Genomic DNA, 20,508 nt, shown 5'->3' on the forward strand with positions numbered 1-20,508 from the left:
GGCCCTCGATACCTCAACCAAACCTACCAACAAGTCATATACCACTATTCAAACTTATTCAAACCTTCGAAACACTCAAAACAACATCAAAATACCAAATCACCCTCGGATTCAAGCCTAAGGATTTCCAAACTTCTGAATTCTGCAAACGATACAAAAACCTATCAAACCTTATCCGAATAATCTGAAATTTTGCACACACGTCACAAATGACACAACAGACCTACTTTAATTTCCAGAATTCCATTCTGACCTCGATATCAAGATTTCCTCTGCCGACCGAAAAATGCCAAATTTTCAATTTCACCAATTCAAGCCTAAATCTACTACGGATCTCTAAAATACATTCTGAACACGCTTCTAAGTCCAAAACTACCTAACAAAGCTATCCAAACCATCAGAATTCACATCCGAGACCTTCTACTTATAAGTCAATATTCGATTGACTTTTCCAACTTAAGTTTCTACATAAGAGACTAAGTGTCTCATTTCATTCCATGACTACTCCAAACACATAACAACCAACACGATATGATGAAATATAGCTGAACAACACATAAAGAAGTAGAAATTGAGTGAACGGGACTATAACTCATGAAACGACCGATCGGGTCGTTACACCAAACTATTCATGGATCATATATTCAAGTTGCATGGCATGCCAGAAGATATTGTTAGTGACAGGGGCCCAGTCTTCACTAGCAAGCTATGGAAGGAACTTTTTGCAATGCAAGGGGTGACCTTAAACACATCTACTGCCTACCATCCTCAATCTGATGGCTAGATTGAGGTCACTAATAGGTGTCTTAAGACATATTTAAGGTGTTATTGTTCTGATCCTCCTAGAGATTGGGTTCAGTACTTAGTTCTTGCAAAATGGTGGTACAACACCACCTTCCACACCTCTATTCAAACAACTACATATGAAGCTTTGTATGGGCAACCTCTGCCATTGCATTTACCATATATGCAAGGTGAATCAGAGATAGTAGAGGTGGACAGGAGTATGACTACTAGGGAATTGAAATTGCAACTACTTAAGTTCCACTTGAATGGGTCACAACAGAGAATGGTAGATCAAGCAAACAAGAGCAGAATTGATAGACAATTCCAGGTAGGGGACTGAGTTTACTTGAAGATATAACCATATAGGCAACTATCTCTATCAAGCAAGCTTGTCAACAAACTCTCCCCCAAATACTATGGGCCCTATCAAATTCTCCAAAGGATTGGTAATATTGCTTACAAGTTAGCTTTGCCACACCAATTACCTATACATCCTACCTTCCATGTTTCCCTCCTTAAACCCTGCTACGAAGCTCCAATCTCCGTAAATCATCCTCCAGTTCTAGACTTGTCCAGCCCTTACTGTCCATATCCAGCAAAGATCTTAGACCGTAGGATGATACAAAAGGGTAACAAAGCAGTTGTCCGTTTTTAATTCAATGAGAGCATTTACTAGCAGACCAGGCAATATGGGAAGATTCCAACGCATTGAAAGTTAGATTTCCAGCTTTCATTCCTTGAGGTCAAGGAATTTTTTCGGGGAGGGGGAAGGGGAAGTAGTGATATGGCCTGAGTTGTGCATAGCTGCGGGAAGTAGTACGTTAGGCTTTATTAGTGGTTAAATTTGTTATAGAGTTAAGGAGTTTGATAGTTTGGTCCTTTATCCATTTACACTTAAGCCCATTAGTTTTATAACTTTACTTTGTTGTCATCTTCCCAGTAATATGTATGAGATTGAACTCATTATTATTATATAGAAGTGGGAGTTGGGGTGTACGAACAGGGGCACTTTTGTAAATATGAATTTAATAGGGGTAAATTGATAATTCTGTCATCATTCCTTTTTCCTCAAAACACGTGTACTATACTTGTGTAAAAGTAATTTACCGTGTAAGCATAAGATTGAAGCCTTGTTCTCTTTATCCCTATTCAATTCTCTTCATCCCTGTTCAATTCTCCTCCATCAATGTTCTCTATTCTACTGATTTCTCGGTGAAGCTGCCTGATTTTCTTGTGGCTATTCAAGAAATTGTTGTATCTTTGGCTCTTCTGACTGATTTTGCAAATGCATGTGAATAAGATGAGGAAAGAGATAAACAACTATTTTTCTCTTTATCTTACCCATCTTCACAGTAATGTGGGCGGCTCCTATTAAGAGGTAATGGATGAATTTCTTACTTTTTAAGAAAACTATTTAGACCCTTTGTTGGGTTATTTCAAATTTTTATATTGAGTGTCGTGGTTTTCATTAATTTGTATTTCAATGCTTATAGTAGTTTATGTAAAAAGAAGTGGATGGTGTACCTAGGGATTTCAGACACATTGGTATTTCTTTGATAAGGAAGTGGTGCTCGGATGATAACCTTACAAAAATGCTTCTTTTAATTTTCTTTTGGCTGAAATTAGGTGTCAGTTTGGTTTCTACATTCGCCATGTTCTATTCGTATCTTCTTCTCGCGTGCTTAATATTTTTTGGCTAATTTGCTACCCCTTTCTATACATGTATGTTCTGGTTTGTCACTGATTTGCATAGATCTAATATTCTATGGATATTATCTGTTTAGTTCCTTCTCCCTTTCTTCTACTGTTCTTCTAACTTTATATTTACTTTGTTCACATTTTTCCTTGTATTTTGGTATAAAGCTTTCTTTAAATTACTTGGGGATTTACATGGTTAATGTTTGGACATGATCTACACTGATACTCAGTCCGAATAAGTCCTTCAAATTTTTTTAGAAGAACAAAAAAGATGACTGTAAGATAAACTGGGTAAAATATCTGTATAAAACTAAAAAGAGGTATATTTTTTGCTTGGTTATAGCACATGCAGCGTGCGAACTGTGTGTCCTTCATTTTTGCAATAACTGTTGTTCCTCCTGTATTTGTAAAATAATGATTATTGAAATTAAAACGTTAGCTTATTAACGTAAATATAAATGATATAAATGAAACACAAATTAATTCGAGCCCACTTCAGTGTTTCCTTAAGGAATTTAATCCCCTCCTAGTACCTAAGGTTATGAATTATTTCCTCCCAGGATAGAACGAATTACACACTGGTGTAGCGGTACTTCAAACCCCAATGCTTCAGCGAACACAAAGTTCGGCAGCAAATCACACTTACTGTTGCTTTCTTAGTAGTTTAAAACAATGCAGAACAAGGGAGGAGAAGTCAGAAATTCGTATGGAAAATCTGAGAATAAGGATTGCAAAGTATAGCTAACGTTGAGTTTTCGGTGAAGAGAAGATCAATTGCTCTCAAGTTTTCAGTGTGTCTTCAACAGGCTGCTTGCACCCTCTATTTATAGTGCAATTAGCTGCTAAAAATGGACCCGCTGCCACTCATGAAGTGGAGCACTTGGCCATGGTGGACAGAGCACCAGGCTGTTTACTAATGGAGCAATCAATATGGCAATGGTGGCTGGAGCACTACTCATGGTGGAATGAGCACTTGCTCATTAATATTCACGGATTGGAAAACATCCGTTACAAACACGGATAATATTACGTTAATATTCACTATTAACAAATAAACTTGGTCCAAAAAATTAATCAATCAATCATTTGACCGAATCCGAATCCGAATCCGAATCCGAATCCGAATCCGAATCCGAATCCGAATCCGAATCCGAATCCGAATCCGAATTCCGAATTCCGAATCCGAATCCGAATCCGAATCCGAATCCGAAGCCGAAGCCGAAGCCGAAGCCGAAGCCGAGCCGAGCGAGCGAGCGACGACGGCGCGAGGCTTGCCTTCTTCCTAACTCTTTAAGAGCTACATGAAGTGCATTTGTATATAAACCCACCAAACTCCTTTTCCTCTACCAATGAGGGACAATGTCTCATTAAAAAGAGAGGGAAACTTAAAATTTTACTCAAAATTTTTATTTCCCTCAATTCCCATTCATCCTTTTTTTAATACCTTTCCATATTAAGAAGAAACTCAACAATCCCCCACATGAATGGGGGAATGGCTATATCACGGAAGTATGCATGAATACTTGTGTGATTTGCAAGCAAGGATTAATTGCATCTGGATAAGTAGGTTTCCTTTTGAACTTTCCGTAGTGAACTTATGTCGGATATACTCGGTCAATCGGTAGATTTGATATCTTTGAACCGTCGAACTTTAGTGTATACCTAGACAACCATAAGTCACACAATCAACCCTTAACCGTCTTTGGTTCTCATTGTTGTGTTCGTTTCAGCCATGAACACCGCCTGGTTTCATAAGTGCGTAGAGAATTGGCCTTGCAAAATTCTCCTTGAAGCGGCTAACACTTCACACTTACATAGGTGATTTCTAAACGTGTCATCCCGTAGATACACTATTTGATATACCCCGTATCAAATTTAGAAATCATTAAAAAGCCTTCATGCTTTATCCTTGGTACTGAACATTGTCTCATCACGAGAATGGACCAAAATTTTTGTTGACAATGTTGAACCGTCATTAATGACTTTGTTTGATCTCCTTGAACCTAGATCTTGGGATCTCCAGTCTTCTAGGTAGAGTTATCGCCACAATGACTTGTTCTCGGCCATAGTCTCATTCCCCTCGATGATTTCTCAACTACCTCTCTAGTTAGGCCTTTTGTAAGTGGATCCGACACATTATCACTTGACTTTACATAGTCAATCGTGATAATTCCTCTAGAGAGAAGTTGCCTAACGGTTTTATGTCTTCGTCGTATATGACGAGATTTACCGTTATACATAACGCTCCCAGCCCTTCTAATTGCCGTTTGGCTATCACAGTGTATGCATATTGGTGCCAACGGTTTGGGCCAAAATGGATTGTCTTCCAAGAAATTCCGGAGCCATTCAGCTTTTTCACCGGCTTTATCTAAGGCTATGAACTCAGCCTCCATTGTAGAGCGGGCAATACAAGTTTGTTTGGAGGACTTCCAAGATACCGCTCCTCCACCAATAGTGAATACATATCCACTTGTGGACTTCGAATCAGTTGAACCGGTGATCCAATTTGCATCACAATATCCTTCAATCACCGCAGGATATTTACTGTAGTGCAAATCAAAGTTTTGGGTATGTTCTAAGTATCCCAAAACTCGTTTCATTGTCATCCAATGAGATTGACCTGGATTGCTCGTGTATCGACTTAGTTTACTTATAGCACAAGCTATATCTGGTCGTGTACAATTCATGATGTACATTAAGCATCCCAACACACGAGCATAATCCAATTGTGATATGCTTTGGCCTTTATTCTTTGCTAGTGCAAGATTTACGTCAATTGGAGTCTTTGCAACTTTAAAGCCCAAGTGCTTGAATTTTTCAAGTACTGTCTTAATATAATGAGATTGTGACAATGCCAGACCTTGAGGAGTCTTTTGGATCTTAATCCCCAGAATTAAATCCGCAATTCCCAAGTCCTTCATATCAAACTTGCTAGTTAGCATACGCTTAGTAGCATTTATGTTGGCAATGCTATTACTCATTATCAGCATATCATCCACATATAGGCAAACAATGACTATGTGATTTGGAACATTTTTAATGTACACACATTTATCACATTCATTTATCTTAAAACCATTTGACAACATTGTTTGGTCAAATTTCGCATGTCGTTGTTTGGGTGATTGTTTTAGTCCGTAGAGGGACTTAACAAGTCTACATACCTTCTTTTTACCTGGAACCACAAACCCCACAAATCCTTCAGGTTGTTCCATGTAAATTTCTTCCTCCAACTCTCCATTTAAGAAGGCCGTTTTAACATCCATTTGATGAATTTCAAGACCATACACTGCAGCTAATGCTACTAACATCCGTATGGACGTAATCCTTGTAACTGGGGAGTATGTATCAAAGTAGTCAAGACCTTCTCGTTGTCTATACCCTTTGACAACAAGTCTTGCCTTAAATTTATCAATAGTGCCATCATCTTTCATTTTTCTCTTAAAAATCCATTTAGAACCCAAAGGTTTATTTCCAGGAGGAAGATCAACCAATTCTCATGTATGGTTGTTCAAAATGGATTCTATTTCACTATTGACTGCCTCTTTCCAGAACAATGATTCCGAAGAAGACATAGCTTCTTTAAATGTTCGAGGCTCATTTTCCAATAAGAAAGTCACAAAATTTGGTCCAAACGAAGTAGATGTTCTTTGACGTTTAGTGCGTCTTGGATCTCCCTGATTAAATGTACTTTCTTTTGTTTCTTCCCGAGGTCGTTTAGATCCTTCACCAATCGACTCGCATTCCTTTTTATACGGATATATATATTCAAAGAACTCAGCATTATCTGATTCTATAACCGTATTGTTATGAATGTCGGGATTTTCTGATTTATTAACCAGAAATCGATATGCTTTACTATTGGTCGCATATCCAATGAAAACGCAATCAACTGTTTTCGGTCCTATTTTTACCCTTTTGGGTTTAGGAACTTGCACTTTTGCTAAACACCCCCACACTTTAAAATAATTTAAGTTGGGCTTCCTTCGTTTCCATTTTTCATATGGAATGGATTGTGTTTTGCTATGGGGTACTCGATTTAGTATTCGGTTAGCCGTAAGAACGGCTTCCCCCCACAAGTTCTGTGGCAAACCAGAACTTATCAACAATGCGTTCATCATCTCCTTTAATGAACGATTCTTTCTTTCCGCAATCCCATTGGATTGGGGCGTGTAAGGGGCTGTTGTTTGATGAATAATTCCATATTCTAAACATATTTGTTCAAAAGGAGATTCATATTCACCACCCCTATCACTTCTTATCATTTTGATTTTCTTGTTAAGTTGCGTTTCAACTTCATTTTTGTATTGCTTGAATGCGTCTATTGCTTCATCTTTACTATTAAGTACGTAAACATAGCAATATCGAGTACTATCGTCAATAAAAGTTATGAAATACTTCTTTCCACCGCGAGATGGTATTGATTTCATGTCACAAATATCTGTGTGAATTAAGTCTAAAGGATTTGAATTCCTTTCAACCGACTTATAAGGATGTTTAACATACTTAGATTCCACACATATTTGACATTTTGATTTTTCGCATTCAAACTTAGGCAATACTTCCAAGTTAATCATTTTTCGCAAGGTTTTATAATTACATGACCCAAACGTACATGCCATAAATCATTTGACTCAAGTAAGTAAGAAGAAGCTGAAGTTTTATTATTAGTTTCAACAACTATTACATTCAGCTTGAAAAGGCCCTCAGTGAGGTAACCCTTTCCTACAAACATTTCATTCTTACTAATCACTACCTTGTCAGATACAAAAACGCACTTGAAACCGTGCTTTACAAGAAGTCCAGTAGAGACTAAGTTCTTCTTAATCTCGGGAACATGAAGGACGTTGTTCAAAGTCATGACCTTGCCAGAAGTCATCTTGAGAAATATCTTACCGTATCCTTCAATTTTTGCTGTAGCAGCATTTCCCATAGAGAGCGTCTCTTCGGGTCCAGCAGAAGCATATGTAGAAAATGCTTCCCTCACAGAACAAACATGGCGAGTGGCTCCAGAATCAATCCACCACTCATTTGGGTTTCCTACCAGGTTGCATTCAGAAAGCATGGCGCACAAGTCATCAACATCATCATGTTTTTCTACCATGTTTGCTTGACCCCTTTGCTTGTCTTTCCTCCGAGCACGACACTCCGTAGATTTGTGTCCGGTTTTCCCACAGTTGTAGCAGTTTCAACTGAACCGCTTCTTGCTTGGGTTGTATTTCGGACCAGAAGCCTTCTTTCTCTTTTTGTTATCTTCAACAATATTTGCTCCCATTATTGTTGAATTTCCACGGCCTCTCCTTTCAGCAGCTTTATTGTCCTCTTCGATTCTCAATCGAACAATGAGATCTTCAAGGGACATCTCCTTTCGTTTATGTTTCAAATAATTTTTGAAGTTCTTCCACAATGGAGGCAACTTCTCAATTATTGCTGCTACTTGGAATGCTTCATTGATGACAAGACCTTCAATGAAAATTCCGTTAGTAAAATTACTAAAATTTTTACTTTCAACATCAGTATTCATTTGAAATATACCTTCAGTAAGTAGATCATGAATAATCACTTGCAATTCCTGGACTTGGGTAATAACAGACTTGCTATCTACCATTTTGTAATTCAAAAATTTTGCAGCGACGAATTTCTTCATCCCGGCATCTTCAGTTTTGTATTTCTTTTCAAGCGCATTCCACAATTCTTTTGACGTCTCCACGCCACTGTATACATTATACAGATTATCCTCCAGTTCGCTAAGAATATAATTCCTGCACAAGAAGTCAGAATGCTTCCACGCCTCAATCACGAGAAAGCTTTCATTCTCTGGAGTTTCATCTGGAAGATCAGGAACATCTTCCTTGATGAACTTCTGTAGACATAACGTAGTCAAGTAGAAGAACATCTTCTGCTGTCAGCGCTTGAAATCCATCCTAGAAAATTTTCCGGGTTTCTCTGCCGATGCCAACGTCGGAGTTCGACTTGTCGATGCGTTGGCAGTCATCATCGGAACAACTTGATTTCCGTCATTCGCCTTCTTTTTTTTCTGAAAAAAAAATGACACAAACAAACGTTTAAAACTGGAGTGAAAAATCACGTAGATTTTAATCTCCAACAAAATGCCACGAAGGATTTACTCTCCAAATGGGAGTACACAAAACCACAAAGGTTTTAAGTTTCCAGAATAATAAGAATAACACAAATACAGAAATTAAAATTATTAAATTCCTTAAGCTTGTTGTTCCTCCTGTATTTGTAAAATAATGATTATGGAAATTAAAACGTTAGCTTATTAACGTAAATATAAATGAAACACAAATTAATTCGAGCCCACTGAATTCACAGTGTTTCCTTAAGGAATTTAATTCCCTCCTAGTACCCAAGGTTATGGATTATTTCCTCCCAGGATAGAACGAATTACACACTGATGTAGCGGTACTTCAAACCCCAATGTTTCAGCGAACACAAAGTTCGGCAGCAAATCACACTTACTGTTGCTTTCTTAGTAGTTTAAAACAATGCAGAACAAGGGAGGAGAAGTCAGAAATTCGTATGGAAAATCTGAGAATAAGGATTGCAAAGTATAGCTAACGTTGAGTTTTCGGTGAAGAGAAGATCAATTGCTCAAAGTTTTCAGTGTGTCTTCAACAGGCTGCTTGCACCCTCTATTTATAGTGCAATTAGCTGCTAAAAATGGACCCGCTGCCACTCATGAAGTGGAGCACTTGGTCATGGTGGACAGAGCACCAAGCTGTTTACTAATGGAGCAATCAATATGGCAATGGTGGCTGGAGCACTACTCATGGTGGAATGAGCACTTGCTCATTAATATTCACGGATTGGAAAACATCCGTTACAAACACGGATAATATTACGTTAATATTCACTATTAACAAATAAATTTGGTCCAAAAAATTAATCAATCAATCGATCATTTGACCGAATCCGAAGCCGAAGCCGAAGCTGAAGCCGACCGAGCGAGCGACGACGGCGCGAGGCTTGCCTTCTTCCTAACTCTTTAAGAGCTACATGAAGTGCATTTGTATATAAACCCACCAAACTCCTTTTCCTCTACCAATGAGGGACAATCTCATTAAAAAGAGAGGGAAACTTAAAATTTTACTCAAAATTTCCCTCCATTTCCCATTCATCCTCTTTTTAATACCTTTCCATATTAAAAAGAAACTCAACAATAACATGAGAGGAGATAAGGGTGTTGTTGCTATTTCTGAACTTGTGAAGCACTCGCCAATGTTGGAGGATTTAAGGTGTTCATCTATAATGATTGGAAGGTGTATACTCTTTTTCACAAGGAGTTGGAGTATGCACCAGCTTAATGAACTTTGATTGGCATGATAAGATGTTCACTGATGAAGCTGGAATTGTGTTGAGATAAGTCATATCAAGTTTGAAGTAGATACTCTTCGTAATAAGGCGATATGATCCTTTTTGAAACAATAATTGGTCATCTACTTACATTTGACGTTTCATCTTACTATGAATTCTGAGATTTATAAAACATTAGTATTTGAAATGCCTCTCTGTAGTGCCATTATGATTGATGAGATAGTGTCATTTCAATAATGTGCTTTGTCTTTTTCCCTTTGCGATCACATGTGAATGCCAATATTGATTTGGACAAATAGGATGACAACTAAGATAAGAGTGCACATTTACTCTTAGTACACTCATGTTCTACGCTTCATATTCTGAAATTTGGTAAAAGAACTACTGCAACAGGTTCCTAAAATCACACAAATTCTTCCATGCTGCCTTTTAAAATGCAGAAAGAGGAAATTATCAGTAGACAGGCTAAATCAACTATCATTCTTATGCGCTTTCATTAGCCTAATAATTCAAGCATTTAGGAACTCTTTAAAAAGTTTATCCTCTTCTACAATTTTTTTGCGCAATTTACCAAAGAAGATTCCCATATATTCTTCTGCAGTTCTGTTTTACCACAAGCATAGATGCCCTTCATTGTCTGGACTATGCAGTTCTATCGGGCCTGCTAATTTCCTAATTCATTTGGAGTCTAAGTAAATAATTCTCCCACTTAGAGAATTAACAACTTCTAACTGCAACATCCATCTACTCCATTGCATGCTCCTTTCTATTTGCTTCCAATATCTTCCTGCTACTGTACTTATGCTTAGCAGAATTTACGCTCCGCTGGTATGTGTGGCGTAATAAGCTCTGTGGATTTTCACCTAAGTGTGATACTTTGTAAGTCTTACAAAATACCCAGCCATATAGTATGTGACATCTTTTATAACAATTCCTTCTTCATTTCTCTCATGTTCCTAGTAATTTCATTTAATAAGTACTTGTACTTTCAACTACTTTCTGCTGCTCATTAAGTTTATATGGGTAAATCAGTTGGTCTTTCTTAACTGGAACCATGTAAACATCATTTATGGTACTAGATGTATAGCCAAAGTTTTCTCCTTTAATTCCTATATCCGTAGCTGGGTATGTAATATATTGTTTCTGCAGTTTTTTAAACAAAATACTCAGTCTCTTAGGTAGAGTTTTTTTCACTCACATTGGATATAACTTAGGAGAAAAATATGTTGAAATGAATTTTTGAGCAATTTTGATGAACTTTATATGATCGAATAGAATGATAAAAATAGAACAAAAGAAAAAGAAGAATGTCTCTAGAAACCAAGATCTGCAGGTGGAAATTTATAACTTCTAGAGATCGTTCATCTAGCAAGCACTCCACATTCTTTTTGGCCAATTTTGGCTCTCCTATAGAACTTGTACATACTGCTGAAATTATTCTCATTGTATACCCTTTGGATAAGTTGATATATATCTGATTTTCTAGGAATAGCAACTTTATATGCACTTTTATCTGGAGTATAGACCTATTAAATTTTGATATATTTCCTCTCAATTTCCATTGTAAAGAATGTGCATGCAGTATGAGCTAAAGTACTAACATTAGTTTTAGTGAACACAGGAATTCAAGGCTGCTTTTGCTCGCTGTCTCCTCAAATACCAGCTCATCAACTACTAAGATTTTGTCTCTATTATTGCAAACTGCAAGAAGTATAGAATTAACCTCCACAAATGTCAACTGTACTACTTTGACAATCTCTAGGCAGACTTATGCAAATGGCAATGTTTTAGATATATGTTTTCTCAATTTCACCAACTCTATATATGCACTACTGTTTTGAATATAAACTAACACTCTTTTGAAGGAACTTATTTTCAAGATACCTGCGGATGTCTGTAAGGATCTTGCTCTGAGCTTTGACTTTATCGTTGTGCTTATCTCAACTCCAGTTTCCTTAATTGACTGGTGTATATCTGCTATTTCAGGGTACATCAAAATCTCCCTATGTTGTGGTTTTTGGACTGCAGAAAAATGACTATTAAGCTTGGAATTTAGCTCCAGCTCATTGCTGAGGATGGGTTACTTAAAAGATACAAACTGTACTTATATTTTGGGGTATTATATGTCTAATGCTTGAAGATGGTTTTACCAGACAATATACTTGTGCCTTCTGCACATGTTGTAAATATGTTGAAGTATGCTACTACATCTTGTGCTCAATCAACTTAGATGCTTAATGTTGGTAATTTAACCAAGTAACTGTTAGTGTTATGTGATGAAAATATCTCGAGAGTAAGTTGTAATACCCTATATTTTTTTAAATAAGGGTGTATTGGTCATTAGCATAATGATAATAATAATAATTATATTAATAATAAGTATAAGAAACTAACTATGAAAAAAACAAAAAAAAAATGAAATGACACAAAATGAAACAAAACAGAAAAGGGAAAATAAAAGAGAACAAAAACAAAAGGACAGTGGAAAGGAGAAGTACGCCGACTTCAGAGTTTTATCTAAATTAGGATTAGGATGGTAATTATGGCAACTCCGTATATGGCTTCCATGCCTGCTATGGAAACCTAAGAGACCCAATTTGAACAAGAAGTGAATGCCTAGGGTTTTTTTACATGTATGAATAACAACTTGGTATCAGCAATACCGCATAGTATTCCTCTCGCAGCAAATAATTTTTGGAGAAGGGTTTTAGGTTTTAAAAGCATTTCGTTATTTTGAAGCCAACACTTGAAATCTTACTTTCCGATTGATTGGAGGAATTTTTACGAATTGCTCAAGGTGAAGTATTTGGTATTTCGGCACGAGTATTGTGAGTAGTAATCTTACCGCAATTTGTGTCTTCATAACTTACATGATTTACACATAATTTTTAATATGAATATGTTACCAATTAATTTGAGTTGCATGTGGGACAAGTCTTTACTCGATATGATACGGAAATAGTTATTTGACATGATTATCGTTGTTTTAAATATTCTTGCTGTCACTAGATATGTTTTACCGTTACTTGAATTTACTGTTGTCGAAATGAAATTACATGATTTGTTAAGAACCGAAATGCCCCATATTGTTTTAAAATATTTTCCTATGAGTATATACGGATACAGAGATAAGTATAAATGGGAGTAGACTTTGAAGGATCTCGTAGCTAACGACGGGTTCGTTAGACCTGGTGCACCTTGTATTTACCGATTACAGAGTACAGTTATAGCCATCGCTAGTAGGAAGGTAGAACTAGCATACAGTTACCGATTTCCCTCGAGGAGGACTACCGTTATATTTGACTTCTTGCGAAGAAGTCCACAGATATACCGATTACATGATCCGTTCATTAAAACTTTCCAAATATGAATATTGATATTATACAGTGGTTACCGAGCTTATTACTGAATTGTTAATCATATTATATTACAAGAAAAACATGATAAGACTGAAAAATATTTATTGTTTCTGAAAGGGTATTTTATGATATTTTCTGTTTAATATACTAGCATGTTTCTGACTTGTCCCCAATAAAAATGGTTGTGGCTAAGTGCTATTACTCACTGAGCTAGCGACTCATTCCCCCACTAATTTTTTTTTACAGAGACAACAGTTGACGCGGGCGAGGATTTCGTTAATTAGAGCGCACCAGTTGATAGTTCTTGGTGAGCCTCGCACTTGTTCGCGTGACCGGAGATTTTATTTATTGTTATGGTCTTTTCTTTGAACTCTTAGAGTCGCTCCATATTTATCATTTTAGTGTCATGAGTATTATTTTGTTATTATAGTCTTATGTTGAGTATCGTCTTTTATTATCAAAGTTAGAGATAAATTAGTATTTTTAGTTGTTAGTAGGTTGATTAGTAATGGTGGAGACTTTTTTTGGTTAATTGATAAGTTGTCGATTGTTTGGTTTGATATTAGGATGGTTGATTGTTGATTTTGAGACAAGAAAGTTTTGGATAGTCCAAAAATAGGGAAAATTCTGCGCGATTTTCTGTAAAATATCGATGAGGCTTACTTGGGGACACTTGCTCCTAAGTGTCAGTCATGATCCTAAATTGGGTCGTGCCAAAGTTGGTATCAGAGCTTAGGCTTTAAGTCCCGAGTCATGGAGCAATGTTTAGTAGAGTCTTGTTCATGGGTATGTAGGCGCCAATACTTATGATCTTGAGGCTACTGAACATCTAGGAATGTTTTCTCTTCTTTCATTCTTTGATCGTGCATTGAGATAACTTGAGATTGACTTTGGAATATTTCTTTTATAGATGGCTAGGACACACACATCCTCATCTGCTGGACGTGGTACTACCAGGGGTGGCGGTCAAGTTGGGGCATCAAACTAGAAGACAGACTGATCCTCAACCTGAAGTTGGGAACATAGGTCAACCCCAAGCTGCTAGCCAGATCAAGTGCAAGGGCAGGGAGTTCTGGATGCTCCGCCACCAGTGCCAACTATTGTACCTACTGTTGCCTTACCTGCAGACACAGTGGCAAGGTTATTGAATGTGTTAGAGGCATTGGTGCCTACTTAGAGTGGAAGTTCAGCTCCTCGGGCTACTTTACAGACACAAGCACCTGCACAGACTCAGACTTTCGGGAATAAGAAAGTGTCCTTACAAGAGTTCCTGAAATTGAAATCACCAAAATTCACAGGTTTTGATAATTCAGCAGATCCTCAAAGTTTCTTGGATGGGACACTCAAGGCATTACGTGCTCTAGGATGTTCTAGTGAGAGAGTCGTGGAGCTCGCATCATACAAACTAGAGGATATGGACAACACATTGTATAAAACAGTATTGCTAGGAAAGCCAGCAGGAGCAGCACCACTGACATGGGATGAGTTCACTAAGTTGTTCAAGAATCATTTTCTTCCAGACAACCTGATACAAAAATATGCTAGAGACTTTTAGAGATTGGTTCAGACTCAAGATATGGATGTATCAACATATAACACTAAGTTTTATAAGCTAGCTATATATGCTCCTTATTTAGTGCCTACCAAAGAAGCTCGAGTCAGAGGTTTATTGATGGATTGGTTGGTCGTCTATACACTGCAGTAGCCCCACAGATAAAGACTTTATCCTACTATGATGTAGTCGACCTTGCTAGAAAGATTAAAAACAAGGGACGTGATGAGCGTGCACCTAGTGATTTACATAAGAAGGCTAAGACATGAGGGTCTTTCAGTGGCAATTTTAGTGAAAATCGAAGAGCAGGAAATCAGGGACAACAACAACAGGGTTCTCAGACAGGGACACATTTGTCTTCCCAAACCACATACATACCACATTACAGACAGGGTACTAGGGGACCGTCAACATCTGGACATCATAATTCTCGACAGATATATGCCACTACTCCAGTTTGCCAGACCTATGGTAGATCACATTTGGGCCAGTGTCGTATTCTAACTGAAGAGTGCTTTCGACGTGGCCAGTTGGGACATCACTTGAGGGATTTCCCTCAGCCTCCGAGAAATTTCAACCAAGCTTCTATTCAGTCAGCTGCACCTACTCAGACTACTCATAATACTTCAGGTGCTACATGTACAGGAAATAGAGGTCGAGGTGTTGGAGATCATGCTGCTGTGAATCAAGGATAAGGGAATGCTGGTAGAGGTCAGGCGAGAGTTTTTGCATTTACTAGACAAGATGCTCAAGCCTCGAATGTTGTGGTTACATGTATTCTTTCTGTCTGTTCATTTGATGCACTTGCGTTGATTGATACGGGATCTATACACTCCTATGTGTCCTCGTACTTTGCTTTGAGGTTTAGTACACAACCTGAGCTATTGAATGACCCTTTTCTAGTTGCTACTCCTATTGGAGAGTCTCTATTAGCTGAATACATGTATCGTGCTTGTTAGATTCGGGTTGAGAGTAGAGATACTCTAGCTGACCTTATTGTACTTGATATGATTGACTTTGACATGCTGATGGGAATGGATTGGTTATCTTCTTGCTATGTTATCGTCGATTGTCATGCAAAGATAGTCAAGTTTGAGATAACAAACAAACCTAATTTTGTTCTAAAAGGGGGTCAGGTTCCAGAGACTCGCAAAGTTGTATCTTTTATGAAGGCTCAACGACTTCTGAAGAAAGGTTGCTTGGGTCTCTTAGCTATTGTAAATGACACCAGAAAGGAAACAGTTAGTATAGAAAATATACCAATAGTGAGAGAATTTTCTGATGTATTTCCTGAGGATTTACCAGAATTGCCTCCAATACGAGAAATAGATTTTGGTATTGAATTTCCATATGACATACATCCCATATCAATACTGCCATATCGGATGGCACCAGCAAAGTTGAAGGAGCTAAAACAACAACTGCATGATTTGTTAGATAAGGGTTTTATCAGACCGAGTATACCTCCATGGGGTGCACCAATATTGTTCGTAAAGAAGAAAAACGGATCCTTAAGAATGTGCATTGATTATAGGTAGTTGAACAAGATAACAATACGCAATAAATATCCTTTGCCTCGTATAGATGACATGTTTGATCAGTTACAAGGAGTTGCCTACTTTTCAAAGATTGGCAATGCTCCAGCTGCATTCATAGATTTAATGAATAGGGTGTTCAAGCCGTTTCTGGATAGATTTGTAATCGTATTTATTGATGATATCCTGATATATTCTCGTAGCCAAGGAGAACACGAGGATCATCTCAAGACTGTGTTGCAGACATTGCGAGAACATCAGCTTTATGCTAATTTCTCAAAGTGTGAATTTTGGCTAGACTCAGTATCATTTCTGGGGCATGTTGTATCCAAAGATGGAATTATGGTAGATCCTAAGAAGATAAGAAGTTGTGCAGAAATGGCTCAGGCCTACTTCTTCTACAGAGATTCACAGCTTTTTGGGCTTAGCAAGCTATTACAGGCATTTTGTGCAGGATTTCTCCAGAATAGCAGCGCCACTGACTAAGCTAACACAAAAAATGCAAAGTTTCAGTAGACGGAGGAATGTGAGCAGAGCTTTCAGAAACTCAAAACGTGTCAGACAACTGCACCAACATTAGCCTTACCATCAGGTTCTAGAGGATTTACGGTGTTCTGTGACACATCGAGGGGGGGATTAGGATGTGTTCTCATGCAAAATGGTTGCGTTATTGCTTATGCTTCGAGACAATTGAAAAAGCATGAGCAAAACTATCCTACACATGATTTGGAGATGGCTGCAGTGGTATTTGCTCTAAAAATTTGGAGATATTATCTACACGGCGAAACTTGTGAGATTTATACTGACCATAAAAGTCTAAAGTATATCTTTCAGTAGAGAGATCTAAATATTCGGCAACGTCGTTGGATGGAACTACTCAAAGACTATGATTGTTCTATTTTGTATCATCCTGGAAAAGCCAATGTGGTGGCTAATGCATTGAGTAGAAAATCTATGGGGAGTTTGGCACATATAGCTCCTGCAAAGAGACTTTTGGCCAAAGATATTCAGAGACTAGAAGATACAGGTATCAAATTTAGTGTCAGAAATTCAGAGGCATTGTTGGCTTGTGCTCAAGCTAAGTATTCATTAGTTGAGCGCATTAAGGCCACCCAATATGAGTATAAGAGATTATGCAAATACAGAAATGAGGCCTTAGCTGGTAAAAGCAAGGATATGATTGTTAAAAGTGATGGTGTGCTTCGAATGGGTGACAGGCTATGTGTAGCAGACGTAGATGAGTCGAAACATGCTATTCTTGAAGAAGCCCACAACTCCAAATACACTATACATCCTGGATCCACAAAAATGTACAATGACCTGAAGCAATTTTATTGGTGAGAAGGTATGAAGAAAGATGTTGCTAACTTTGTTTCTAGTTGTTTGACTTGTCAGCAGGTCAAGACTGAGCATCAGCGACCCGCAGGAATGTTACAACAAATTGAGATTCCGGAGTAGAAACGGAAAAGAATTACTATGAATTTTGTCATCGGGCTACCACGAACCCTTAGAGGTTATGACTCTGTATGGGTGATTGTAGATCGACTGACGAAATCAACACACTTTTTACCAGTGAAGACTACATATAATGGAGTGAGGTATGCACAGATATTTATAAATGAAATTGTCCGACTTCACGGAGTTCCAATATCCATTATCTCTGATAGAAGATCACAATTTACCTCACACTTTTGGAAATCTTTTCAAGAAGCATTGGGTACACGAGTAGATTTTAGCACTGCATTTCATCCACAGATAGATGGACAGTTTGAGCGTACTATACAGATCTTGGAGGATATGTTGAGGGCTTGCATTCTTGAGTTTGGAGGTAGTTGAGATACTTATCTACCTGTAGCTGAATTTGCTTACAACAATAGCTTCCAGTCTAGTATTCAAATGGCACCGTACGAATCATTGTATGGTAGAATATGTCGTTCTCCTATCGGATGGTTTGAAGCTGGTGAGTCTAACTTATTAGGACCTGACTTAGTACAAGAAGCTATGGACAAGGTCTAGCTGATCAGACAGAGATTGCTTGCAGCTCAAAGTAGACAAAAGTTTTATGCTGATAAGAGAAGAAGAGATTTAGTATTCACAATTGGGGACAAAGTGTTCCTACGAGTCTCTCTTATGAAAAGTGTGATGCAATTTGGGAAAAGAGGCAAGTTGAGCCCCAGGTTTATAGGACTGTATGAGGTACTAGACCGAGTGGGAGCTGTGGCTTATCGTTTGGCACTTCCTCCTGAGTTGTTCTTTATTCATCCAATGTTTCATATCTCAATGCTAAGGAAATGTATATCAGACTCATCTCGGGTGCTTGAAGCACCTATTATACCGCTTAATGAGAAGTTGTCTTACGAGGAGGAACCGATGGCTATTGTTGATAGGCAAGTAAGAAAGCTACGGTCAAAAGAAATTGAGTTCGTAAAAGTCTTATGGCGAAATAATACATTTGAAGAAGCTACTTGGGAAATAGAGAATACTATGCGAGTCAAGTACCCCCATTTGTTTTAGTCTACAGGTACGTAACAGTCTACAGGTACGTACTTGAGTTAAATTCGGGGACCGAATTTCATAAAGTGGGGAGGATATAATACCCTATATTTTTTTAAATAAGGGTGTATTGGTCATTAGCATAATAATGATAATAATAATAATTATATTAATAATAATTATAAGAAACTAACTACGAAAAAAAACAAAAAAATGAAATGACACAAAATGAAACAAAACAGAAAAAGGAAAATAAAAGAGCACAAGAACAGAAGGAAAGTGGATAGGAGAAGTAAGTCGACTTCAGAGTTTTACCTAAATTAGAATTAGGATGGTAATTATGGCAGCTCCGAATATGACTTTCATGTCTGCTATGGAAACCTAAGAGACCCAATTTGAATAGAAATCGAATGCCTAGGTTTTTTTTACATGTATAAATAGCAGCTTGGTATCGATATACCGCATAGTCTTCCTCTCGCAGCAAATAATTTTTGGAGAAGGGTTTTAGGTTGTAAAAGCATTTCATTATTTTGAAGCCAACACTTGAAATCTTACTTCCGATTGATTGGAAGAATTTTTACGAATCGCTCGAGGTGAAGCATTTGGTATTTCGGCACAAGTACTATGAGTAGTAATCTTACCGAAATTTATATTTTCATAACCTACATGATTTACACATGATTTTTAATATGAATATGTTACCGATTAATTTGAGTTGCATGTGGGACAAGTCTTTTACTCAATATGATACGAAAATAGTTATTTGACATGATCACTATTGTTTTAAATATTCTTGTTGTCACTAGATATGTTTTACCGTTACTTGAATTTACTATTATCGAAATGAAATTACATGATTTGATAAGAACCGAAATGCCCTATATTATTTTAAAAAATTTTCCTATGAGTATATATGCATACAAAGACAAGTATAAATAGGAGTAGACTTTGAAGGATCCCGTAGTTAACAACGGGTTCGTTAGACCTAGTGCATCTTGTATTTACCGATTATAGAGAACAATTATAGCCCTCGCTAGTGGGAAGGTAGAACTAGCATACCGTTACCAATTTCCCTCGAGTAGGGACTATCGTTATATTTGACTTCTTGCGAAGAAGTCCACAGATATACCGATAACATGATTCGTTCATTAAAACTTCCCAAATGAGTATATTGATATTATACAGTGATTACCGACCTTATTACTGAATTGTTAATCATATTATACTACAAGAAAAATGTGATAAGACTGAAAAATATTTATTGTTTCTGAAAGGGCATTTTATGATATTTTCTGTTTAATATACTAGCATGTTTTTGACTTGTCCCCAATAAAAATCGTTGTGGCAAAGTGCTATTACTCACTGAGCTAGCGACTCATTCCCCCACTAATTTTTTTTACAGAGACAACAGTTGACGCGGGCGAGGATTTCGTTAATTAGAGCGCACAGGTTGATAGTTCTTGGTGAGCCTCGCACTTGTTCGCGTGGGTGAAAATTTTATTGATTGTTATGGTCTTTTCTTTGAACTCTTAGAGTCGCTCCATAATCATCATTTTAGTGTCATGAGTATTATTTTGTTATTATAGTCTTATGTTGAGTATTGTCCCTTATTATCAAAGTTGGAGATAAATTAATATTTCTAGCTGTTAGTGGGTTGATTAGCAATGTTGGAGACTTTTTTTGGTTAATTGATAAGTTGTCGATTGTTTGGTTTGATATTAGGATGGTTGGTTGTTGATTTTGAGAC

At 37.4% G+C, this 20,508-nt stretch overlaps 1 long non-coding RNA gene across 1 annotated transcript; it reads left to right on the forward strand.

The window, feature by feature from the left end:
• The first annotated feature begins 1,886 nt into the window (after nt 1-1,886).
• LOC107776991 (uncharacterized) lies at nt 1,887-12,074 on the forward strand. Its single transcript, XR_012707846.1, has 3 exons — nt 1,887-2,164; nt 11,444-11,718; nt 11,809-12,074. It is a non-coding gene; the product is annotated as an uncharacterized LOC107776991 (long non-coding RNA).
• The last annotated feature ends 8,434 nt before the right edge of the window (nt 12,075-20,508 follow it).

Source organism: Nicotiana tabacum, chromosome 1 (genome assembly GCF_000715075.1).
Source record: "Nicotiana tabacum cultivar K326 chromosome 1, ASM71507v2, whole genome shotgun sequence".
Lineage (NCBI taxonomy): Eukaryota > Viridiplantae > Streptophyta > Magnoliopsida > Solanales > Solanaceae > Nicotiana > Nicotiana tabacum.